The 15,306-nt window shown below is 42.4% G+C and overlaps 1 protein-coding gene across 2 annotated transcripts in view; it reads left to right on the top strand.

The window, feature by feature from the left end:
• The first annotated feature begins 605 nt into the window (after positions 1 to 605).
• BACH2 (BACH transcriptional regulator 2) overlaps positions 606 to 15,306 on the top strand; it is a 248,706-nt gene continuing 234,005 nt past the window's right edge. For both annotated transcript variants that reach the window (XM_084827113.1, XM_084827116.1), the window contains exon 1: positions 606 to 1,492. The gene's annotated coding sequence lies outside the window, so the exon portion shown is untranslated. The remainder of the gene's footprint in view (positions 1,493 to 15,306) is intronic.

Below are 15,306 nucleotides of genomic sequence, written 5' to 3'. Positions count from 1 at the left end.
AAATGTTGTCTGCTACCTGAACTGTTGTCATTGTTGTTGTTTTAAATAATAAAAAATATTATTTTATTTCATATATCTTTACCCAGCCTTTTAGAATGACTCCTTGCAAAGTGGCTTACAAAAATCTGTAACATTTATTCCAATAGTCCATTGATGCTTATTGTCTTAACCTACCTATTACCATGTCAGCTTTTTTATAATTCCACCAAGGCATTTGGTTTATCCCCGAACAGTGATTACCGCTTCATTATATTACGGTTTCGAGCCTGCCTCGTTTTTATGAAATGCAGCTTAACTGGTGATGATGGTGCCGGAGAGGAATATTATGGCATGCGTCTGTTTCTTTAAAGGACCACAGAGCACTGGCTGGGGCTCTATCGCCAGCCCTTCTACACAGCAACAATGACCTCACGCACCCTTCGGCTACACAGAGTGCGGCTGCCGCGGCTCGATCGTTCCCCTGGGAATGCGCTGCATCGCAAACGCGTTTCCCTCTCCTTCCTTCCACACGCGCGGAACCTGGAGAAGGATGAGGAGGACTACAATTCCCAGCGTGCCTTTCGACCCCCGCTCGAACGGAAAAGGGGAGGGGGGGGAAGTTGGGAACGAAGAAGAAGAGCAACGCCGGAGGCACCGGAGATGTGCGCATGCGGCAGAAGCCCTCGGAGAGAATGCCGGCGCAGGAGCCGCTATTCGCGGAGCGCGTGTGCGCCTGATTCTCCGCATCCCCGCCGCCTTCGGCGAGGGCGCTACGCGATTTGCGCGGCGTTATCGTGAATGGGGGGAAGGCGGTGTGCGTGCGCGCGCGTGCGTGCGCGCGGTAGTTGGTAGTGGCGGCGGCGGCGGCGGCGGCGGCGGCGGGAGGGGGATGATGTCAGCCTGCGAATGTCAACAATGTAGCGATTGAGGGGAGTAGGCGGCGTTCCATTGGGAAGAGCGCGAGCCGCGGGGAGAGTCAGCGCGAGCAGCAGAACAGGGGCCGCTGCCGCAGCAACAATACGGCGCCGCCGCCGGGCTGCAAAGAAGCACCGAGCCGCCGCCACCTTGGGCAGACAGCCCCCGAGTGCTCCAGCGGCAGAGCAACTCCTGTGCGGCTGCCCTTCCACTCGCCCCCCCATCGCTACTGCCGCCGCCGCCGCCAGTTCCCCCTTCCACTTCCCCGCCCCCTCCTTTTTATATGCATATGTGTTTCTCCTCCCCCTCCCCCTCCTCCCCCCCTCCTCTGCAAGACTCTGCTTCGTGAGGCAGCCGGGTGTTGTTGTTGTTTTTATTTATTTGTTGCTGCTGGTGGTCTTTTAAAAATTATTATTATCATTTAAAGCAATCGGCATATGACGTGCGTCGTCTTTAGGTGCAAATTTTCTACGGACAACCTCAGCAACAAGAAGAAGAATCCTCAGCAAGATTGGGTCTTTTCCTTTTTTTTTTTCTCGCCCCTTCCTAACGTTTGCAAAAAGCACGGGGAGCTAGCGAAAGTTAACGTGGATAGAAGGTGAGTCTCTCTCGCTCGCTCGCGGGCGCGCGCGCGCGCGCACACACACACACACACACACACACACACTTTGCTTTCCTCCATCCTAAGGATGGATGGAGACGAACTTTGGCGTGGCGTGTAGCTGGGAGAGCGGCTGGTTTTCCCTCTTGAAAATTAATCTCCCTCCCTCCCGCTTTATTTTCAGTGTGTCGATTCTGCCTCATTTTCCAGAAAGTCGAAATCTTGCATAATTGCAAAGTGTGCGTGACATGATCCCAAGCCCGTTGGGTTGTGTGTGCTCTTGGTTCTGCTCCGGTTTTGTGACCGGCGCACCGGTTTGGTTCTCTCGGGATACCTCGAAAGGGTGGCTTTTATAGGTGGCCGGGGAGGAGCGAAGCGGAGTGTCGAGAGCGGCTGGGGATGGGCTGTCTTACAATGGGTCATTTTTAATTGCATTAAAGCTTCCGCCCCAACACACCGAGGGGAAAAGTGGCGCTCGTGCCTAGTCCATGCCCGGGGATGGGTGTTGTGAGCAAGCTGCAGGAGGACGAGCTCGGGATAGTAAGTCTGGCATTGGAGGGGGGATGGCGGCGGCGGCGGCCGTTCTTGTGTTGTGTTTTGTGCGTGTGTGTGAGAGAGAGAGCAGCTGTCAGATTGCGAGGCCTTTTTAACAAGCTGGGAAAGAGGGAGGGGGGGCAGTTGGCGGGCAAATACGCACGGCCTTTTGCACCCCCTCTTATTGACACCCCGCCCCCGGTGACCCGTGTGTCTTTGATGCGTTCCAGGTTTTCGTCTGTAGCGGTCCTTGCTGGTTCTGAAATGAAAATCTTGTGCCTTAAGACAAGTTCTAATAAAGAGGTTAATTCCTCAGAGGAGGGGGGAGAGCTGCTAGAATTGAATTTTTGCATCGAGTGGCATAATAGCGAGGGTAGTGGGTGGGGAGAGATTGGGTGGGGGGAGTTGTGTGTGCATGTTTGTTCAGTCTGGGTGGCTAAATGCTTCTTGCCAGATACCCATTAAAGCCATCCAGCATGGGCAAGGCATATAAAGCTGCGCTCATTATCCCCGCTGCTTCTGCCCTCTTTCTCCCATTGGGGTTTCCTATTCATAATTTGATGTGTATTGTGATGTCAATCTGGTCAGTGCCTGCCTGGGCTCCTTTCTTCCCTCCCCCTCTTTCCTTTTTGGAGTGGTGGTGGTAACCTTGTGGCGTGTTGCAATGAAGAACAGTTTGGGAGGCTAGGCTATAGAAGTTCCTGTCTATTGAAAAACGGCTTGCTTCTAAAGCTTGCTATATCATTCTGTGGATTGCCTTGAAATGAAATCTGCCATCTATTTCCTCCTAAAGATGCACTTGTAAAAATACATGGGTGGGTGTGCCTGAGAGTGTATGCTTGGGACATCAAAACTGACTATTGCATTTGCGGTGTATTTATTAGACATACAAGTTGGGCTGCCAAGTCATCTAATTACTAGAGGCATCCTGTTGGCAAGTGAGAGTCTAATTTAAATTATTTGTGACTAGTATCGGAGGGTGATTTCTCCTTGTCTTTCAATAGGTTGATTTCAGATTATACCATAGTCTTAAAATCGTTTCCTCTATCAATTTAATCTGAGTTGCACAGCAAAGGGTAATTACTTCCCAACAAAATATCTCAGTTGCCTAGTGGGATCCCAAAAGAAGATAATGCCTAATGAAAGACTTTGCATTTTTCCTCCCCCACCCCTCCTCAGTATGAAGTTGGAGAGAGATGTTAACGCTGATAATGATTTTCCCAGATCATTAAAAATGTAACATATAGACCAGGCAGCTAACTGCAAAGGCTCTGGCTGTCATGAAGTAAGCTAAGTGTGAAATCATGCCTCTCCTTTTGTGGAACAGGCTATTTTTGTAATACAGCAGGCGTCGTTCTTAAAATGCTTCAGTTATTGTGAGATCGTCATGCTTTTCATTACTGAAGCCCAGGCAGAGCTGGAGTAAACTTCTTTTTATTCAAGGGACTAAACATGATACAGAAGTGACACCTTCTTACAGCTTAGGAATTCATATTAAAGAGTGCTAAATTGCAGTGTTGCCAAATTCACTGTTACAGGCTAAGATTTCTTAACATTTTAGTTTTAAAAAGTGTTAAAGTCCATACATTGTCATGTGCAGTCAGTTCTGTGCATGGTTACTCAGAAAAAAAGCCCTCTTGAGTTTGGTGAAATTAACTCCTTAGTAAGTGTGCTTTTTGGGTGTAGGCTAGGGCTGCAGCACACTGACCTGGGACTGAGTTTGAATTTTGCCTTTGTCATGAACTCATTAGGTGATTCTAGGCAAATCATTGGGCCTTTTCATACATACTGCTAAACCATAGTATAGTGTTATGTACATGAGCTGGACATTTCCCCCTCCTGTCTTCTCCTTTGGTGTAGCCAAACTAACTAGAGTTCCTTGTTATATCTGAATTTGGGGATAATTCTGGTTAGTTTAAACTATGGTTGGTTCAAACAAGCCATGATCAAACTGTTTATCATTCTGGCTTGTTCTCAAAACATAGAAGTGAACTAGCTTTCAAATGTACTGAGGAACCTTGGTTAATTTAAGAGTTGAAGTAAATGCTTCCAATCCCCTCAGCCACACCAGTCTTGTGCATGTAATGTTAAACCATAGTTTAGCGTTGCATCTGAACTGGGCCACGCACTCTCAGTCTAAACCTTGTTACTGTAAGGATTATGTGAAGCGTTATATAAATGGCTAAGCCTGCCCGCTCATTAAAATCTACTGGAGAGGCTCCTTCATGTTCCGCCAATACTGAGCTGCAGTTGGGATGCAGAAGAGGGTCTTTTCTGTTGCCACACCTAGAACTCCCTGCCCCCTCTTCAGTGGTTTTCCATCATCTCATGAAGGCTTTTCCTTTTTGGTAGGTGTTTGGCTTGTCCAGCTGCTGATCGTTCTAAACTCCCTGGAACATGAGTTTCCAGTGAATTTTTTATCTCCCATCTTCCTAATCTATCTTTATCCTGTTATTTTTACGCTATTTTAAAAATTGCCTTGAGCATTTTTAAATGGAGTGGTGACGTCTAATAACTAATATAATAATAAAGTATTATTATAACTTGCTTGAAGCTCATTTTTTATTTCAACGTATGTCTCTTTGAATATAGGGGGAGGGAATGAAACTTGAGCTTCCGTCGTGCATTAAAAACGTGGTTGTTCAGGCAGGCATTTGGGGTGGGTTAGGGTATTTTTTTAAAAAAAAATTATGGTAAAATTTTATTGTTTTAAATTGTTTTATGGGGGTTGTACATCGCCCAGAGTGGCTGGGTGACCAGTCAGATGGGCGATTAATAAATTTAATAAATAAATATATTTGAGAATATGCCGATTGGCATTGTAGCTTTGTAGGCATACAAATATTCCCCTGTACGTGGCAATGTACGGACCTTAAGAAAACAGATCTTTATTATGAAACTGCTGAAGATATTTTAGCCTGTAGCAGTGAATATGGCAACACTATAATTTAGAAATCTTTTTTAATATGAATACCAAAATTCTAAAGAACTGTCATTTTTGTCTCACATTTAAATACCTCTTCATGCTCCAGCCTGAAATGAGATGCGCATTAGAAAATAGTGGACAGTAGTTGATATCGGAATTCTCTTAATGGAAACAGGGAAGGCTTTTTAAAATTCTGTGCTTCACAAGCGTGGGAATGAGAGTCAGGATTGTATGTTTATATTCCCAGTTCTGAGGATAACTTGTTCTGTGACGTGCTTCGTTTTCTCAAGCTGCATAGGTAGTGCCTTCAGCAATGTTATGAAGATGATTGATGTTTTCAGTGTAGTTAAGAGATCTCTTGGCGAGAAGCAGTACTGTAGAAGTTCAAGCAACGTTGAGATAAAATCTGGCCCTAATTAACTTCTGGAAGGTATGCATTCATAAGCAGGAGAGACAGGTTGAGGTGTGGAAGGATGACAACATACTAATGCTTAACCTGTCACTAGGTAGCCTTGTGAGAAACCTATAGTGCAATCCTATGCATGTTTACTCCCAGGAAAGTGTTAATAGGATTAATCAGGAAGCCCTAGGTGTTGGGTTTAGCCATTCATAAAAATGCAGGTGGAGTTGTCTTTTTGCACATTTGAAAGGACTGGATAGTAAATAGAGCAGATGTTGCTTTTTCACCCAAAGCCAAACCACAGTGGGTATTTCTGTAAAGGCTTTTAAGGTGTACCCTTGTTATGACTCTGTGGCTCATGTGTACAGAAATGGAGCAGGTACATTCAGGAATGGACACAAGGGGTGAGGTTGTTGCTTATATGGAGCCTAGGAACCACACATCTAGTTCCACATGCCCAAGGCTTCTCTGGATTTGTGTTTCTCAAAGAGCAGCCCCCTCCCCAATTTCACAGAGCAAACTGATTTTGAAATGGAGAGGATTTTCAAAAGCAGTTATTGATATGACTGTGTTGCAGGGAGGGCAGAGAGTCTGCTATTCAAAGAAAAAAAATTCAAAAAATGCCACTCTGCATGCTCAAGGCATTGAGCATGCCTCAAGTAGAGCTTAGATCCCAGCCTTACGGTGGACGACTATGCTTTAGCTACTTCTACTTTGGCTGGATTTATAACTCTCACTTTAATGGCACTCATTTATGCAACAGTGTTCAGAGTTAGAAAGTTCACCTTATGAATTTCCCTATTTTGGAGCTTCAAGTGTGAACCTCTCTGACGTGTAGACACAACTTGTAATTATCTCAGTCTAGATCTCATCAGTTTTCACCACCACTACATCCACCCCCTTCACTCTCTCGTGAAACTTGGCTAGCCTCAGTGCACAGGAGGGCTACTGCTGTAGTTGTCATTAGACAGCACTACTGTGGGTGCCTGGACTCCAGGGAAATACAGCTTTCCAGGCCTCTGAGCCCTGATTATGTTTTATTTGGTCTGGTTTGTAGGTAGCTGCGACTGTATTGCAGATTCTAGTATTGTCTAGGCCAGCTGTTTTATTGCTGGTGTTAGTTGTTTGTATGTATTGTTGCTGTTTTATTATGGTATGGTGGGGGCTTTTACTATATGGGATTGATTTTATTGTTGTAAGCCACCTTGGGAGTGCTCCATCCCTGAAAGGCAGCCTACAAATATTTTAAATTAATTCAGTTTGCTAAAGAACTAGAAGTTCTGGGAAACTATAATTTCCAGGAATTCTGATATCCAGGGTATTACTGCTCTTCGTTATTGCCCACTGCGGCTTGCAACACATGTCACCAGTGTTCATCCCACCAGGTATGTTTTAGGGAAAGGGGAGAGCAGTGGGGGAGGCTTCTAGCCCTGGAAGCATGGTGAGATCTAAAGCTTGTAATGGGTCTAAGTTTTTAAAAAGTTAGTGTGGATACTGTTCCAGGCCAGGCCAAATAAGCTCATATTAAGCAACCACATTCCATATTGAGCTAGAGAAACCTCACCTAGCCTCTAGTACTCAGGTTAACTATAGCTATGGGCCATAGCCTTTATTGTCCCAGTATACTCATATCTTTGTCATTAAACCTTGATACTCAGAGGGACATAATAGATCACCAGCTAGATGCAATATTCGATATAATCTATATTTAGATTCATAAAATAAGTCATCTGTCAGATATTTGGCATTATAACAGGGAGCTTGCTAAGTATGATAGGCTTAATATGATATCATACTGGGTCAAGGGGTGGGTATGTGATAATATCTTTGATGCTATGTTTACAGTAGATGTTTGAACTAAGAATGCAAGCACTTTCTAAAGAGTGAGGGGAATATAGAAAAATTGTAATTTGGCAGTTGTCTACGTAGGAAGTGGATTTGTTACTGTGGCGTAATCTTGAATTAACACTTGTGTATGTGGTATGTGAATTGATTTTTCAAGTTTTTAAGTGTTCTGTAAAGCACTTCTATTAAAGGTTAATTATAAAAGATACTGAAGGACAGAGTATTAGCTAAAATAAATAAAACAGATTTTTGTTCTTTTAAGCAACAGTGCGGTGTTTTTGCACTTTAAAGTTTACCTGTCTTCTCCTAAAATATCTTCTGCAACAATATAGCAATGGGTTTCACTCCTAAAATCCTCCCCTGCCTCCCCTCCAGAACAATGAAAGGGAGTGCTGTCTCTTCGTACATCCATGATATCTGTTATTTCGCTATGGTTTTTCTTAAGCTTAGGACAAAATACCTCTAAAGGTGTTTAATTTTTGAGAGGGATAAATATGAAATCCAATACAAAATTGATACAAGAGTTGACAGCATTTTAGTACTAAACAGTTCAAAAGTTCTGCATCCTAAGAGCTGCTGTATGATAAATATTTAGAGGAAGGAGCTTATTAACCTTCTCATGTCACAAGACATATCTTGCAAAACAACTCAAGCCCCTGATACATGAGTGAAACAGTTTAGGGGGTTGAGATGTTAGATGTAAATGATTCAGTGCAAATGGCTGACATTATCGGCATGTAAGATCTTCCCCCCCAGCCTTTCATTTTGATATGCACAAAATTGGTGAATCAGTTTACCTTTTATTACTGAAGGATTTTATTGTACAGTGTACCAATTAAAGTTAGAAGATAATGTCCCAGAAACATACAACATTTATAGATATGGTTGTGTCTTTTGTGTACCATCACATACCTCTGATGCACCTTCTGTTGATTAATAGTTTTATTTTTATTTAAAAAGCGGGGGGGAAGCAACATAGACACACAATACACGTCATTACAACAACACACACAGGGATACATTAAAATACATCTAAGATTATAAGGTATCTACCTTCGGCTCCCCTTACACAACAAATGCTTATTATTGTTCTCTGCTTCTTATCTTAGTTGTATATCATACATTGAGTTCACAGATATTATTTCTTTTCTCTCCTAATTTTTAACAAAGAAAAAAGTTGACCATCTCAAAGATCAGAATCCACATACATAGATAAAATTCTTCTCTATTTCTTGTACAGATTTTAAAAAAGTTTCCATTTTGACATAAATTTAATCATTAATCCTTCTTTAATTATAATAGTAAGTTTTGCCATCTCTGCCAGCTCCATCATTTTTGTGATCCACTCATTCACAGTTGGTATTGTTTCATTCTTCCACTTTTGTGCATACAATAACCTTGAAGCCGTTATCATATAGAGAAAGAGGGTTCCCCCCTTCTCTTTTACGTGTTTGTCCATTAGTCCCGGTAAAAAAGTATCTGGCTTTAATTCTATAGTAGTCTTTAATATTCTTTGAACTAGAGACTGTATTCGTTTCCAAAATGTTTTAGCTTTCTTACAAGTCCACCATAGATGATAAAAGGTTCCATCTTGGTCTTCATATTTCCAGCATTTTCCAGAAACACCCATATACATTTTAGACAGTTTACACGGTGACATATACCATCTATACATCTTCTTATAGACGTTCTCTTTAACCTCCGATGCATCTTCTGATGCACATAGACCTGGTTCGCATGACACGACAACCCATGGTGGATTATCAGCCTTGTTTCAGGGTGGCTTGTCATACATCTGAACCCAGCATGGTTTCCTCACTGTGGTTTGTTAACCAAGCACAAGCCAATGACTTGTTGGGTTGTGCAGGGTGGCTTGTTTTCAGAGTGGCTTGTTGTGATGTGTGAGCCCAGCACAATGGCTTGTGTGCAGCTTGTCGGAAAGGGCAACAGAGCTGCCTGGCAAGAGGCGTGAAAAACCCAGTTGCTCCTCGCAATCTCGCTAATGATATCCCCTCCATATTATGTCTTGAAATGATGCTAGTCAACTTACTCCTCTACTTCATCGCCTCTCTAGACAGCAACACTTTTTTTCACCGTCAGGAGATTTGTGCATATTTAACTTTTTTATTCTTTCTACTTTCGGGCAGATTTGCACAAATGTACTTTTTTTGTACTTCAGCAAATTTGTGCAAATCTCCCTGAAATTTTTTTAAAGTTTATTTTCCACAAATCTCCCTGAAGGTGGAAAAAAATATTCTACAGAATAAACACTGTTCTGCTAATGAGCGCATTTGTGCTCATTTGTGGAATAGCAGAGTAGGCTGTTGAGGTTGTGCTGCAAAGGCCCATGGGATATGTGCCAGGAGCAGGCAGGAGGGCTAAGGGGGAAACAAACCACGGCAAGCCGCAGAGCGCCTGATCATCTGTTGGGAGTAACCTGGGTTACCGAGCAAACAACCAACCCACCATAGGTTATTTTCAGGGTGGCTTATTATGATGTGTGAACCGGCTCTCAGTCATTTATCAACTACAGCCACACTAATCTGGATGAATATCCTGTGTTATTAGGGAGTAAATATCATGTACTTCACTGGTAAATTGACCCAGAAGTTTTTAAACTGAACTTCGTATGCTAGCAGTATAGGGTATTTGAAATCCTGTTAATGGATTTCAAAGAACATAACATGCTGGAATACTTAAATTGCCCATCTTCCCATTCTGAAATCTTTATATGATTTGCTACAACTCATATGTGCTAATAATGCCTACTCAGCTTTTGCAAAACTTGGTCACTGTTTCTTTTGTTCTGAACAAAAAATAAAAGAAAATAATCTTATGGCAGCTGCGTGAATTAAGTATTCATTTTGAAGCTTGCCTCAAAAAAATGTAAAATGTATGAGCGTAGCCAGCTGAGTTGCAGCATGCTTGTTTTGTGTTCTAGTCAAACTGAAGCATCTTTGTAGTGTGTTGAAAAGTGTCATACTTAGCCTGCCACTGCTGGAGTTGAAATTATAATTTTAAAGTGAGCAAGCAGAGGAATGCATATAAATTTATGTGTGATCAATAATGAGCTTAAATTGAAACTACTGGTGTAGTACAACAATTACCAGCATTGACAGAAAAGCTACTGCAAGAACAATACATGTAAATCAAAAGGGAAAAGGGGAAGAACTTAAAAAAAAAACCCTAATCACATTCACTCTATATGAGTGAAATATAATGTTTGTAATTTCCTCTGAAAGGTGTTAAAATGGGTATCTTCCACTCTGTCATTTGACATTTTGGGTAGTCCTATTTCTCATACCTAAGTAGTCTCGTATTGCATTTCTGCTATTTTCCAAGGTGCAGGAAACCTTGGAAAACAAACTTTTAGCAAACTACTTTTCATGCTTTGTGCAGTCCTAGACATGTTTACTTGGAAATAAGTCCCATTGTGTTCAGGTGTGTGTTTAGGATTGTAGCATTAGTCTTTCTAAAAGACTAAAGAATTAGTATCATTTCTTACTTGGCTCTGGAACTCAAGTGTCTCAGAAATATTTGGATAATATTGTTTCTCTATTCAAATTACTTATCCTAGTGGTTTTTAGATTTAAATGGATTAAGAATACTCTGAAATCAGTGCAAGATTTCCACTAGTGTCCATGAACACTGACTTGAAATTCTCATTTCCTTATGCATGGCCTTGCAGACTTGCATTTATAAACGTATGTATATGTCCTGGTTTTGATATTTTCCCATATATGTTAATACAGACAATTGCTCAAAGAGAGCAGAAATCAAGAGTGCGTAGGAATTCAAGCTGTTTATACCAAGGGGTGCTTCGTATATTGTAGACATCAGGAAGTACATACCTGTACATTGTGTGTATCTGTGATGTTGCCCGTTGTGCTTTGTTCTTCCTTTGTTCATTATTTTTTATAACCTTTTATATCTCAGGGAAGCTTACAGCAATTTTATCAGTATCTAGCTGTATTCTGTAAGGTTCCACAATCTAAGGAGTTTTACTACTATTTATGATACTTCAATCTCACCCTTCTCTGAAGAGCTTGGAGTAATGTCTGTATTCCCCTCCCCCCTTTAAAACTTTGCTCAACTTATTGGGTTGGATCCAAACTTAGTTCTGCTTCAAGTAGACCCATTGCTTTAACTGTGACTTAAATTAGTCATGACTAACTTGGTTTCAATGGGGCTACTCGAAGCATGGTTAAATCTGGATCCAGCCTTATGGATAAAGTTTAGGCTGAGAGAGAATGACATGTTCAAGATCATCCAATATATTTTATGGTTGGAGAGGATTAAGTCGGAGTTTCTCCATCCGTGTTCCACACTGTACTAACCGGTGATACTGATTTTCCAGACAGTGTTAGATAGGAAATATGTCCAATGCCCTACACTGATTGGGATCTGATTTTAACATGTATGCTTCCATTTACAAATACAGACAGTATAACTGGGTTCACATGATTGGGGAAGAAAAATAAGCTATCGTAGCTTATTTCCCGACCCACACGTGTCAGTTGTGCGCCACGTCATTACCATAAGTACCCTTGCCAGGTACGGTTTGTTGTGTTGTCCAAACCCAGTGAGAGTGCGCAGTGGATGGGTTTACAATCCACCCTAGAATCCATGGCTTGTTCTGAGATTGTGGGATGGTTTGTAGCCCTTCCCTGCTGCACACCCTTGCCAGGTTCAGACGACATGACATACTACGCCTGGTGAAGGGAATTATGGTAATGATGTGGCATGTAATTGGCATGTGCAGGATGGGAAAATAAGCTATGATGGCTTATTTTCCTGTCCTGATCATGTGAACCCGGTCAATGTGTGTGCTTGTGGTTTCTAGGGAAAGTCTCCTGAAAAGGGTTGTTTGCAACTTTGCAACTGCCTAGTTAGACAGGTGGCTGCATCTATTCATTATGTTACTAATTAGTTTTATGAAACAGTGTATTTTTAGAAAAATAGTTGTGGACTTTTCCTGGAAGAAAAGAATTCTCCCCATTACTGGCACCCATTACTTTACATTCACTCTTATGTGGCCATTGGGGGAGCTGCATTTGGCCTTGGGTCGTTGTAGCACATTCATGCAGTAGCGCATTAAAAAAAGGCTCCACAAGAGTGGTTCTCGCTCATCATAGAATATATCGCAAGTGCGGGAGATATGAAAGCACATACTTGATAATTTTTATACTGTGTGAAGAGATCTTAAAAGGTTTATAGACCGCTATAATCCCATTATCATTTACCATCTAGCAGACCTCTGAAGTGGTAATATGCATGTGCAAGGCTGCATTTCTCATATTAAGTAAATGCAACCATCCTCTGCTTCCCCTTCCCGCGGCCCAAACCCTGTGATTAAGAACTTGGTCTTCCAGGACAGAGGGCTTATTTCCAAGTAGGACTGTGTCTCTTTCTAGAAATTAACCTTTAGCCTCCTGATTGCAGTGTATGATCTTTCAAGTGTTCCAAGTTCAAAATCAGCCTCCCGCTCATTTTAAAAAAGAAAAGAAAAAAGGAAGTGCACATTGCTTGCTTGTCCCTGTGTGGTACGTTGTGCTCTGTGTGACAACAATTTCAGTTTTGAAAAAAGAGAAGTAGCTCAAATCCTTTGTCTGAATAAATAAAAAAGCAACTAAAACAAATTGATCATTGAGACTCTGTTGCAGCTGCTACTTATCGCTAACATTAAAACGTGTGCTTTTGTTTGTTTTTAAAAGCACATTTAATTCTGAAGTTGGAATAAGGAAACCGTGACCTATAGGATGAAGGTGCTCTGCATGCTAATGTATGTGTGCCTTTATTGAGTGGGAAGGGCTGTGTGTGTGCACGCTTGCATTTAACGTATGTGAGCCATTTAAAAATGTCAGCAGTTTCCTACAGGCAGCTCTTGCTGACTCACGTGTCTGCTGCTGCAGCACAAGCTACCTTAATTTAAGCCATCCATGATAGGCGAGTACAGACTTGAAGAATGTGAGAGAGCTGCTTTGTTGCTCAAAGGCTATTTTAAGTTCTCTTGCTGCTGCGGTTTCCTTCCTTGTTAAATATCGTAACACACCTTTTAGCTCTTTTCTTTTTCACATTGCTCTTTGGATATAGACATTTGAAGCAAAAATTTACAAATTCGCTGCACCTCTGATGAAACGTAGCTCTTAGTTATATTTTGTAGAGTGCCGGTTTATGTTTATCTTGGGCTGTTCTGTACATTACATGGCAGCGCACCAAGATGTAACATGGAATAAATGTTTCACAGGGTTCGAAAGTGAATCATGTCCATGTTCCAAAGACATTTATCTCACTCACATTTTACAGTTTTAGGTGTATGCTTGGATGTTCACCTTTTAAAATGAAACACATAAATGCAGTGTGTGGAGCAGTTTCTAGAGAACAGAGGTAGTGGGCTTGCATGAGGACTTTTAATTCACTGGCTTTATGCCTAGAAGATAATTGTGGAGAGTTATTGGCCAACTATTAGAATGCAAACAATGGGAGACTCGTAGCGACTGCTGTGTCATCCAGTAGAGTTTTTTGGGGTGGTGAAGGGCCTTCTTGGTATATGCTTGGATATGCAAGAGCTGGAGCCTGCTGTGACCAACTTGCTGTATACCTTGGAGATAAAGTTGCTCGCCTGCATGCCAACTTACATGCTGTAGTTTTGACAGAATCTTATATGGCTGGAACCACAGTACAGTCTAGGCTTTTCAGCATGTACAGCCTGAGGATATGGACAAACTGCTTGGTGATCTGAGACCTATTATGACTAACCTTGATCCTTGCCCATCCTGGCTACTGAAATCTGCTAGAGCTCGGTTGGAGATACAGAATAGATTGGCATAATTACAACCCAGTGGGTAATCTTCCATTCTTGTGTAAGGTGTTGGAGCATGTGGTGGCTTGCCAACTCCAGGCAGTGGTATTTATTTCGATGCAGTCTGTTTTCAGACCAGTTTTGGGACAGAAAGAGCCTTGATTGCCCTAATGGATGACTTATGCTAGAGAATGGATGGGGTGGTGCAACCTTGCTGAATCTTCTGCACTTCTTGGCAGCTTTCAGTACCATCAGTCATGGTATCCTTCTGGACAGTTTATTGAGGTTGGATTTGGGAGGCATGGTGTTGTGGTGGTTTCAATCCTTCCTAAGTGATCAATCCCAGAAGGTGGTGTTTGTGTGACTATTGCTCTATCTCATGGCCATTGAAGCCATTACGGGGTGCCACAAAGTTCCATCTTGCCCCTTATGCTGTTCAGTATGTATATGAAGCTGCTGGAGTGTAATCAATATGCAGATTATGAAACTTAGCTCTACCTTTCATTTCCATCTACTCATTCCAGGGAGTTGATGGAACTCTTGAACAGGTTTCTGGAGGTGGTTTGGGGATGAATGAGGGCTAACAAGCTAAAACTCAAGGTGAGGAAGAAGTGCTATGGGTAGGGACACCAACTATTCTGGATGAAGGTGTGCAACTGGTCCTAGATGGGACTGCACTTACCCTGGAGTGCACAATGTAGGCATGCTCCTGAACTCAATGCTAACTGGGGAAGCTGAGGTGGCAGTGGTGCCCAGGGCTGCTTTTTACCCTCTTAGGCTGGTACATCAACTGCAGCTCTATCTGGAGAGGATCGACCTTGCTTCAGTTATCCATGCTCTACTGAGATCCAGGCTGGGTTACCGTAATGTGCTTTACATGGGGCTGCCTTTAAAGACCATTCAGAAAGTTCAAGCGGTACAGTACGTGGCCACTTAGTACTGGTAGGTGCTAGGCAGCTGGATCATGTGCAAACTATATCTTACTAGCAGCACTGGCTGCCAGTACATTTAGGTGCAGGATGCTTTCATTCATACGAACCAGCCCTATCTGTGTGCCACCTGCCAGACTTGTGTGCCCATCTGTCAAAGGTAGCAGACACGAGGGGCAGGGCCTTCTTGATAGTGGCCTCCTGCTTGTGGAACTCTGTTCCAATTGATGTTTGCCAGACCCCATATTTACTGGCCTTCAGGTGGGCCCTAAAGACCTAGCTTGGCCTATTATTGAGTCGGGACTTTGAGTGCCTTTGTGTGTATATAGTGTTACCTGGTTTTAATTCTTAACTTTGGTTGTTCTTTTGTTTTTT

This window comes from Heloderma suspectum, chromosome 1 (assembly GCF_057233095.1).
Source record: "Heloderma suspectum isolate Gila_16-S chromosome 1, 16-S_ref, whole genome shotgun sequence".
NCBI lineage: Eukaryota > Metazoa > Chordata > Lepidosauria > Squamata > Helodermatidae > Heloderma > Heloderma suspectum.
The sequence above is the reverse complement of the archived record's forward strand: the minus strand, read 5'-3'. Positions and strand labels throughout refer to the sequence as shown.